This window comes from Balaenoptera acutorostrata, chromosome 5, assembly GCF_949987535.1.
Source record: "Balaenoptera acutorostrata chromosome 5, mBalAcu1.1, whole genome shotgun sequence".
In the NCBI taxonomy this organism is placed as follows: Eukaryota; Metazoa; Chordata; class Mammalia; order Artiodactyla; family Balaenopteridae; genus Balaenoptera; species Balaenoptera acutorostrata.
Genome location: NC_080068.1, coordinates 55,786,828 through 55,796,300, shown reverse-complemented (window position 1 = coordinate 55,796,300; position 9,473 = coordinate 55,786,828). Strand labels below are relative to the sequence as shown.

The window sequence follows — 9,473 nt, the reverse complement described above, 5'->3', positions numbered from 1 at the left end:
GCACATGGAAAGAGAATATACTGCAACAGCCTAGACCATACTGTTAACTCGACTAAGATGCATTTTTTTGCAACAAAAATGCCTTGCCTTTTTCAATCCAACATGGACAGAGATTTTCCTTATAGGCATGTGAAAATTAATAAAGAGCAACCTCATTTAAAATGGAGTCAGAGGCCAGAAGGGAGAGCTCTCACACAGTACCACTTGGTCAATAACAGGAAGGACTCTCAATTACAGACCCCAACAAGAAGAGTCATCAACAGGAAAGAATTGTCAGTTACTAGTCTCAACAGGAAAGATGTATATTGCATCTCCTTCAGAAAATTGAACACCCCAGCAACTAAGCCAGTGAGAACATTTTCGCTCTGAATTCTCACTTTCGTCCAATGGATTTTCCTTCAAAACAATCCCTCCTAACTTCTTCCTTTTTCTCTATAAAATAACATTCCTCTCCTTTGTTTGTTGGACTTGCCTATGGCTTTTCCAATAGCCTGCTTGTCCTGAATTGCAATTCTTTGCTGTTCCCAGATAAACCCATTTTGCTGGTTAAATTCCTGGCTGTTTTATTTTTTAGGTTAACAGACATCTGTAGCTATTTCTCAGTTGAACTCATTTTTTTGGATTTAATAAAGATCATGTCATGTGTCCACATGTGAGTATTTAAGGCAGCATCAGCTGCAAAATGTTTTGCACACACTTTGCTTTATCTTTCTGACACTACACCATCAGATGATTTATCCTTGTGCCTAGGTTTGTTCTCTTGTGGGTTATCTTCCCCACACCCATTCTGTTTGGACACTGGCTGAAGTTACTTCAATTTGTTCACTATGAAGAGCTGCCTGGACAGAGAGACTTGGGACATATAACAGAGGCCACATTTGGGCACTGGTAAGAAGAATCATTCAATTTGTGTTACAGGTTGTTGTCATAGAACTGCAGGAGATTTTTCATTATGAAACTGCACACAGCACATTTGTGAACCTTAAAAACATTTCTCTTTAGCTTTTCCAGGATTGGGTAATAGTTCCTTTGGGAGATATAAAGTCTAAAACTGATTCTGAAACCAAGCAGGACCTTGGGGGGCTTTCCCCAGGACAGAGAACCCCATGACCCCTGCCTCTTGTTTGTAGAAAAACTTTAGCCTCCTAGGCCTTCCTCGAGTTCCAAAGAAATTCAGTCAGAGAAGTGAGAAAATGCAGAAACAAAGGAAAACAGTCAAGTGAGAAAAAACAATAATAGTTTAGACATAAAACAAATTCAAGGACTTTTAGTTCCTCCTCAAGGCTATAGATCATATCCTGAGACATATCCTTGAGTTGTTTTGCAAATATTAAAACCCTCACCGGCTGCAAGAAATTAACTGCATGTTGGCCACCAGCACAAAGACCCCCACAGACCAGTTGAAAGCAGAAGGTTGATGAATGAGATTCCCAAAACATCACCCTGCTACCACACCAAAAACTGATAAGAGAATTGTGCATGAGCTGATCACACACTCTGTGATCCTCTCCCTCATACTGTTTTTATTTATTTTTAATAAATTTATTTATTTATTTTTGGCTGCATTGAGTCTTTGTTGCTGCACTTGGACTTTCTCTAGTTGCGGCGAGTGGGGGCTACTCTTCGTTGCGGTGTGTGGGCTTCTCATTGCAGTGGCTTCTCCTGTTGCGGAGCACAGCCTCTAGGCACATGGGCTTCAGTAGTTGTGGCACGTGGGCTCAGTACTTGTGGCTTGCAGGCTCTAGAACGCAGGCTCAGTAGTTGTGGTGCACGGGCTTAGCTGCTCCACAGCATGTGGGATCATCCCAGACCAGGGCTCAAACCTGTGTCCCCTGCATTGGTAGGCAGATTCTTAACCACTGCACCACCAGGGAAGTCCCATACTTTTTTTAAAAACCCTTTTCTGAAAGTCATTAGGGAGCTCAGGTCTTTTGAGCATTAGCTGTCTCTTGTTTGATGCCTTGCAATAAATTCTGTAGTCCCCTTCACCACCACCTGGTGTCAGTAGATTGGCTTTTCTGCACATCAGGTGAACGATCCCAAGTTTTGTTCTGCAACAGTTCTTCCATCTTCTCCTTTGGACTGGGAAACTTGGCATCTTCTTTCGTTTCTGTTTTCTTCTCATTTGTCACTTCTGTTGGTTATTTTTTTTAGAGTCTCTTGTTACAACTTTTTAGAGTACTTGTATGTAATTATGTATTAGAATGATAATTTGTTTATTTAAAAATCTTCAACAACAATTATTTATAGATGTTATACACTGTGCTGTGCATTGTGATGACTGAGAGAGAGACAGTTCAGAAAGAATCCCTGCCTTTTTAAGTTTATAGTCTAAAAAAGAAGATAGAAAAAGCAAACAGGCAAAAACCAAGGGAAAAATGATCATAAATGCTGTAAAAGAAACAAACAGGTTTGGAGAAGTGAGACCAATTTAGATAAAAATTGTTGAAGTGGAAATTTAATATCTGTTACCTCCTCCCATAAATGACTTTAATTTCCATGAAAAGAGGTGTCAGTACCTAACAGACTGTCTATTCCACTCCAAGTGCCTGGTAAATAAGTTGAATGAGAAAAATGAATGAATGGATGACTTACATTTATTAAATGTTTACCAATTTCACTGAACTGAGTTCGCTGTGTACATTATCTCATTTTATCCTTATAACGACATTAAGCCATCCATATTTTATAGGTAATAACATCTTTATAGGTAATATATATCTTGTCCAAAATCAGAGAACTTGTTACATGCTGGGCCATCTGATTCTAAAATGGAGATGTGTGGCCAAGGTAATTAATCATTAGTGGTAATGGTTCTATAAAATTAGACTTATTCAGCACATAATAATATTCTTACTTCAGTCCTGTTCCATTTATTCTGTGCATTGACTTTTATTGACTTAAATTTTACATTTGAATGTAAGTAAATAATTGACTTTTATACGTATAATTTCTCCAAAATAAACATTTAAAAAACACTCTTTAAATTCAGTCATCATCTCCATAAATATTCTGTTATTCAAAGATTATACTGTGAGTTAATCTTTAACAACTTGTATATGAAATAAAATGGGAAGGAGAGAGAAGAAGAAAATGGTTAGTATATACAAATAACACATACATGTAACAAGAAAAGAGAAAATATCAAAGATACTTTAGTCCTCATTTCTGTAAATTGGTTATTATGTCATAGTTGATATCTGTGGCTTTCTTCTTTAGTGCCCATCTCATACTTCCTTGTCTTCAACCAGAAACTTTTCTGGGTTCTTTACCTGGAGGAGTGATCCAAAACTCCACTTCTACAAGGTGTGATTCTTTAACCATCTTGCCTTTTTTTGGTTGCTGTTAGTGTTCCATTAAGATTTGCAACTTGGTGTTGAAACAAAAGAGGCATTCAGAGAATCCCCTGAGTTCCAGACACAGTCCTATTTATCTCCATTTTGTCACAGCAGCTAAACTTCCCCTTGATAATCAGAATGAATCACTCCATACAATAGATTAACTTTTCTTTTCTTTTCTTTTTTTTGCCTTTTGGTTGAGAGGCATAAAAAGCCCAAAATGACTAGGTGGTAGTCTCATCTTCCAATTCAGTGGAATCATTATTGAGTCCCCTGGTGGAAATCAAATAAGAAGAACAAACCTGACTTCATATTGGACCCATTCCTTTAGCTTTAACCTTTGTGCTCTGTTGCCTGTGCTTAGTCATACTGCCTCTGCCCCTTTGTAAAAGAATGTTGCCTATAGCCTGGAATATACATAATAGCCCTTTCTCAAGGCTCTGCCTCCCAGGCTTGACCTTTAAAGGTATAAAACTTTTCATTCATATAGAGATAAAAAGTTGCAAAACAGAGAATAACATTTGTTTTTTTGGAGGTTTATAGGAATATTGTGACTAGACCTATGTGGACAGGTGCAAGAGCAAAGGATTATCACATCCTCTCTGGGTCTGGCCAGCACCAAGAAGTTTGCAACAACCAGCCACATCCCCTTCTCTTTCACTATAAAAGAAACCTGAATTCTAGCTTGAGTAAGATGGTTCTTTGGGACACTAGTCCACCATCTCCTCAGTCCTTGCCCCAACACCTCTTCTTTCAATTTGTTGGCCTTTTGTGTGGTGAACAGTACAAGTCTGGACTTGGTCACAGAAAGGTTCACCATTGAGAACTGAGGTCAGTCGATGGAATGGGAAGTAAAAATTCTGCAGGTGTAAGAGTATAATCCCACTTCCATTTCTTGATTCTGGTACCCATGTATGCTGGCTATGGGGAGATATCACTATATAATAGTCTCTGAATCAAAGCATACACTGCCTCCTATAAAACAAACAAAAAATCTTTTCAGGGTGTTGCCTTCCAAGTGTTGCTATAACTCATCAGTGAACCATTCCATCTTTCAATTAGTCTAGCTACTTCTGGGTGATGGGGCATATGTTAAAATCCATTGTAAACTCCATTCACTCTGTGCCTTGTCTATTCACCCTTTCCATGATGCCTTTAATGAGTAGAAGTTATTTGTTTTAATGTGCTTAAATTTATCATTTTTCTTTTTTTATGATTAGTGCTGTCATGGTCTCTAACATGTTTGCCGTTGGGTCCACATACAGCAGAACTGTTACAGGTGCTTGTGTAGGTGTGGCTCTCTCCAGGTTCCTGGGAGGACTCCTACCGGGTCACTGAGTGGGTCCTTGGGCAGGCAGGACTAGCCCTGGACCACAGCTGAGTGAGGCTGGAACAGGGTCACAGAGCTGCTTTTAAGGTTCACAGCCAGGTCCAAGATCTGAAGGCCTGCCTCTGGGGGCATGAATAAGGGTGTGTCCTGCCAGAACCCTGGGCAGGCATGACTGTGACTAGGAGGGATGGGAGCTGAATCAAAGGGGTTGCAGGACCTGCAGTTAGGTTGAGGTCAGGGAACCTGCCTCCAGGGACACAGATGGGCATGACTCCCACTGGGTCCCTGGGCTGGCAGGAGTACATATAGACCACAGCTGCAGCTAAGGTTGGTTAGTTGAGGGGCTGAAGCTAGGTTATAGGGCTGCTTCAGGATCCGCAGTAGGGACCAAGGTCTGCAGACCTGAGGTACGGGCAGGTGCGGCTCTGAGTCCTTTGGTGAATGATGCTAGTAGCAAGACGAAGGCCAATCAGGGCTCTAACCAAATCCATAGGAACATGGGGCTGTTTCCAGATCTGTAACTAGGACCATAGTTGGCCAGCCTACCACCAGGGTGCAGACCTACCTTTTTAAAATGGCCCTCCACAGTCTTGGGCTCCATAGGGGTTTCACCATCTAGATCCCAAAACTCCCACAAAAGCACTCTTGTTTGTGGATGACTGCCAAATTATTGTTTCTGTGGGTGGATATGAGTGAGGGACACCCTATTCTGCCAACCTGTTGATATCCCTTGCCTAGTGGTGAGCATTCTGTTAACTGAAATTTGAACCAAGTCTCTAAGATAGGTCATTCCTAATATAGCATACAGTAGCCTATTCTATTCTGTATTGAGCAAACTATATCTCTAGAATCATGTTCACATTCTAAATTCTACAATCAAGATTTATGTTTAAAAACAGAATTCACTGTAGATCATAATTTCCTGCAGCAAAGAACAGCTAGAGTGAGAAATTATTACAGATGAAAAATACAGGTGAAGCTATATGGAACTTTTATGAGGAAAATAAGTGTTAGTGATTAAAGTTTGAAGCTTATCTACCATGAGGTGATGTTATAGAATACATTTAGAGAAAAGCTACCAAACAGCATAGATATATTTTTTTCTCAAGCAATTTTTGTGGTATTTGTGGTTTGAATAAAGAAGATTAATCTTGAAGTACATGATGACAATATTAGTTTCTGGGTAGGGAAAAATGGTTTGAAAACAGACTTCTGTTTAAGACCTGTCAGGGCAGACAATTTTATTATTTTATTTTTCTTTTGAAGAGCAATATTATTACCACAATATAAATCCATGTATATCTCTGGACTTTAATGAATAAGGAATGTTTCAGATCCAGAAATGACCAACAATGTGAAACTAATTACGAAAACTGAGGTTTTCAGATCTTTCTCCTGTGGTTTGGTATTGATATAATGTAATATATTATATTATTATAATTACTTTAAAACACTTAAGTATAAACCTTCTGGAATTATGCATATTTAAGTGTGTATGTGTGTGTGAGTATGTGTGTGTGTATTTCTTTTCATTGGTACCCTAACAGGTGCTACCTAACGAATGGCCTGCCCATGTTAGATTACAACCCAGAGGAAAATCCTAAAGTCATTTTAATTTTTCATTTGAAGAGCTCTTGCTCTAACTAAATCTAGGCTCAAACCGAACATAGGAAGCTCATAATCTAGAGTTATGATTAGTGTATATTGTGCTTCAATCTCTCATCCATTTAATGCAGAACATGGCTGAACTTTGGACGGCCTGCCCTTACCAGTGTTTGAAATTGAGCATGGCTGATCTGACATGAAAAGTCAATAAAATTGAGCAACGTAGCTCAAACTATCAAAAGCTTACTAAAAGCTACATTTGCAGGTTGGGAATTCAAGTGCTTAAAATTAAATACAAATCAAAGTAATTTCTAACTGAGTCTAAAAAAGTTCACCATTATGCCCTGTCTCTTTGAATAGAATGGTTGGTTTCTTTTCTTCAGATTTATTTAAATATTTATTTGAGAGTCCATGAACAATAAACTTTTGAGTAACTTTTTTTCTATGTATATACCTAAAGTTTAATAATTATGAAAGCACCTGGTTAGATTAGAAAAAGAAAATACAGTTTCTTATTCAAAACACAAGATCTCAGTTTTGTCTGAGTGCTAGACCTTACTAATAATATTTTTTAAGTTATAGTGATTTAATTGTTTCATTTTGTTAATTGGCTAATTCTATAACTTATCTTATCCCTTACAGATGTAAAGAAAGGGAAAGTGAACTCCCTGAAGATTTTTTAGGCTAATGTTCTTTCTGTCTCTCCATATTCTGCTGTTTTTAACTGGTTTCCAACTCCTTTTCTCACTCATGAATCTGTTGCTTCCTCTTTGCTCGAAAACATAAGTATAGTACCTTCAGGAAAATCAACATATACTGGTTATGATGGCCTTCCATTATTTATGCTTTCTTCAACAGACTGTGATACTTATTAATGGCAGTACTGCTGTCTCTCAACTGGAAAGGTCAGGAATTTTTATTTTTAATGTCACATAGATTCTTTGGTAACTGTTATGTGTACCAGTAGATAAACCTCAAAGTTAATTTTAAAATCTTATATGGACAAGACAAAGAATGGTAAAATTATGACCAGGAGTCACTGTTGCCCTCAGTTCTAAGAGTTATTTTTTTAAAAAAGAAGAAGGAAGGGAAAAAAAAGAAGGAAAGAAATAGGGTTAATGAGAAGAAATATATCAGAACCGTTTGGAGATTTGTTGGTTGAAAGTGTTTTAGCACACCACCTGTCTTGAGAATTTTGCATTAAGAGAGTCTTACACAATTTTGACAGCTCTGAGGTGTTCTGTGTTCTCAAAATATAGGGTTACCATCACTGTCTATTTTTTACCAAATGGAAACTTTAGATTTTCATTGGTAATTACAAATTATACAGATTTCCAAGTTTTATGAAACATTTGAACCTACCGTGAAAATGCCTATTTCTGGTTTTCTGCTCCCCAGATCTTATCAATACAGGTAACTAACTAGTAATTACCATATGATACAGACAAAGGTCTTTTCTTTCTTTCTATTTCAGTGAGGCCCTACATTTTTCATGATACACAGTTTAAGGATATTTAGCTTATGGATCTGTTTTAAGAAACTAATCTGCAAGGGATAATTGTATATAATGTTATTTAGATTTATTTAAAACTCATTTAAAAGAAGGATGCCTGGATGTATAATTTTTATCAGAATATATGGAAAACATTGCAAAGAGATGAAAGTCAGTTTTATTATCCCATCCATTAGAAATCACCAGTATAACTAAACATAAAAAAGAAAATTACAGTTTAGAATACTTTAGGATAGATATCTTTCTTAAAAATCCAAGAGGGTAACTTTGTGATATTTAAAGGGCTTAAATTTTAGGATGCAAGATAAATGGCCTTTTTAAACCAAGTATTTTATATAGGAAAAGCATTTATTTTTCATTTTAAAGCTATCAAATAGGTATGATATCCATACTTTAGAAATGAGCAAAGATGTTTGCTGTGATACTGGATATTACAGCTCCTGCAGTCATTCTTTCCATTTTTAAGGGTGTGTTCTAACAGTGGAAGCATCTAGCATGTCAGTGATTGTACTAATTCAGAAAAATAATTAATATTAGTTTTCATTTTTTTGAATTTTAAGTTTTCGAGAAGAGGGTACAGTTGCATGTTATCACCCACAAATATATTTAAATGGGTATTTCTTACTTGGAATTTAAAGTAATCTTATTAATTTCTATTTTAAATAAATAGTTGTATATTTAGTTACATTGCCAGTTTTTAAAGTTCTCAATTTCAGTGAGACAAAGTATACTAAAATGTTTAAATAGCTACATTCATTCTTACATTTTAACATTTCAGCAACCATTCTGGCTTACAGAACTTGCATTCTGGTTCCATGTTATGACACGTGCCCCTTGGTTTTAAAAACAAAAAAAACCCTTCCATTTTGTTAAACTATTTTACCAAGTGGAATGAACTAGCCAGCACATCTAATGTACTTATCTACTTATCATTGGTAACTCTGTTACCTTCTAACTACTGAACCAGTCTCTCCTGATGTATAAATGATTCCCTGGGAGCCTTTGGAAGCTGTATTAACTCTTTCAGTCTTTTATCTCTTATTATTTTTTTTCTCATTCTTAATCTAAATAGAAGACAGTTATCTAGTTTAGTGGCTTTTATTTTGAAGATTCTCAGATCATGTTTTAGTTTCTTTTAGCTTTGCAGCCCCTGAGAAATACATTACTTTATAATGTAATGGCAATTTGTACTAGTATACCACACAGAGAGAATTATTCTTATTATTTGATGAATGAAAAATCCTAAAATTATAATATTGTAACTGAAAGGACTTTGAGATTTAAGGAAATGATGAAAAGAATTAGAAATTTTGTGTAGTACTTACTATTTTCACTCATCTGCAAAATGTGAAGTTATAGCTTTGGAATATAGATCCAAGTGAGGGAGAATAGTTTTCTAGTTATTAATATTAATTGGGGGGAAAAAACTAGTAAAGTTCACATCTGGAAAGTACCCAAAGTTGCTAAAAGGTAGTAAATGTGGTTTTCAGTGTAAGTTATTGACATAAGATGATTTATTTATAATATATTTAGATTTTGAAAGTTACTGAGAGAAACATACATACAAACTAGATTTTCTTTTCTGAATCAGTGGAACAGAATTGTCGGGGGGGGGGGGAGCTTTATTACAGTAACCATGTCTATGAGGAATATTTACAGCTAAGCCTACTCCTATAGGCTTTAAGCT

At 36.5% G+C, this 9,473-nt stretch overlaps 1 pseudogene; it reads right to left on the bottom strand.

Annotated features, from left to right (window-relative positions):
• Positions 1-592: 592 nt before the first annotated feature.
• LOC114235473 (zinc finger protein 532-like) lies at positions 593-3,324 on the bottom strand (annotated as a pseudogene).
• Between the last annotated feature and the right edge of the window lie 6,149 nt (positions 3,325-9,473).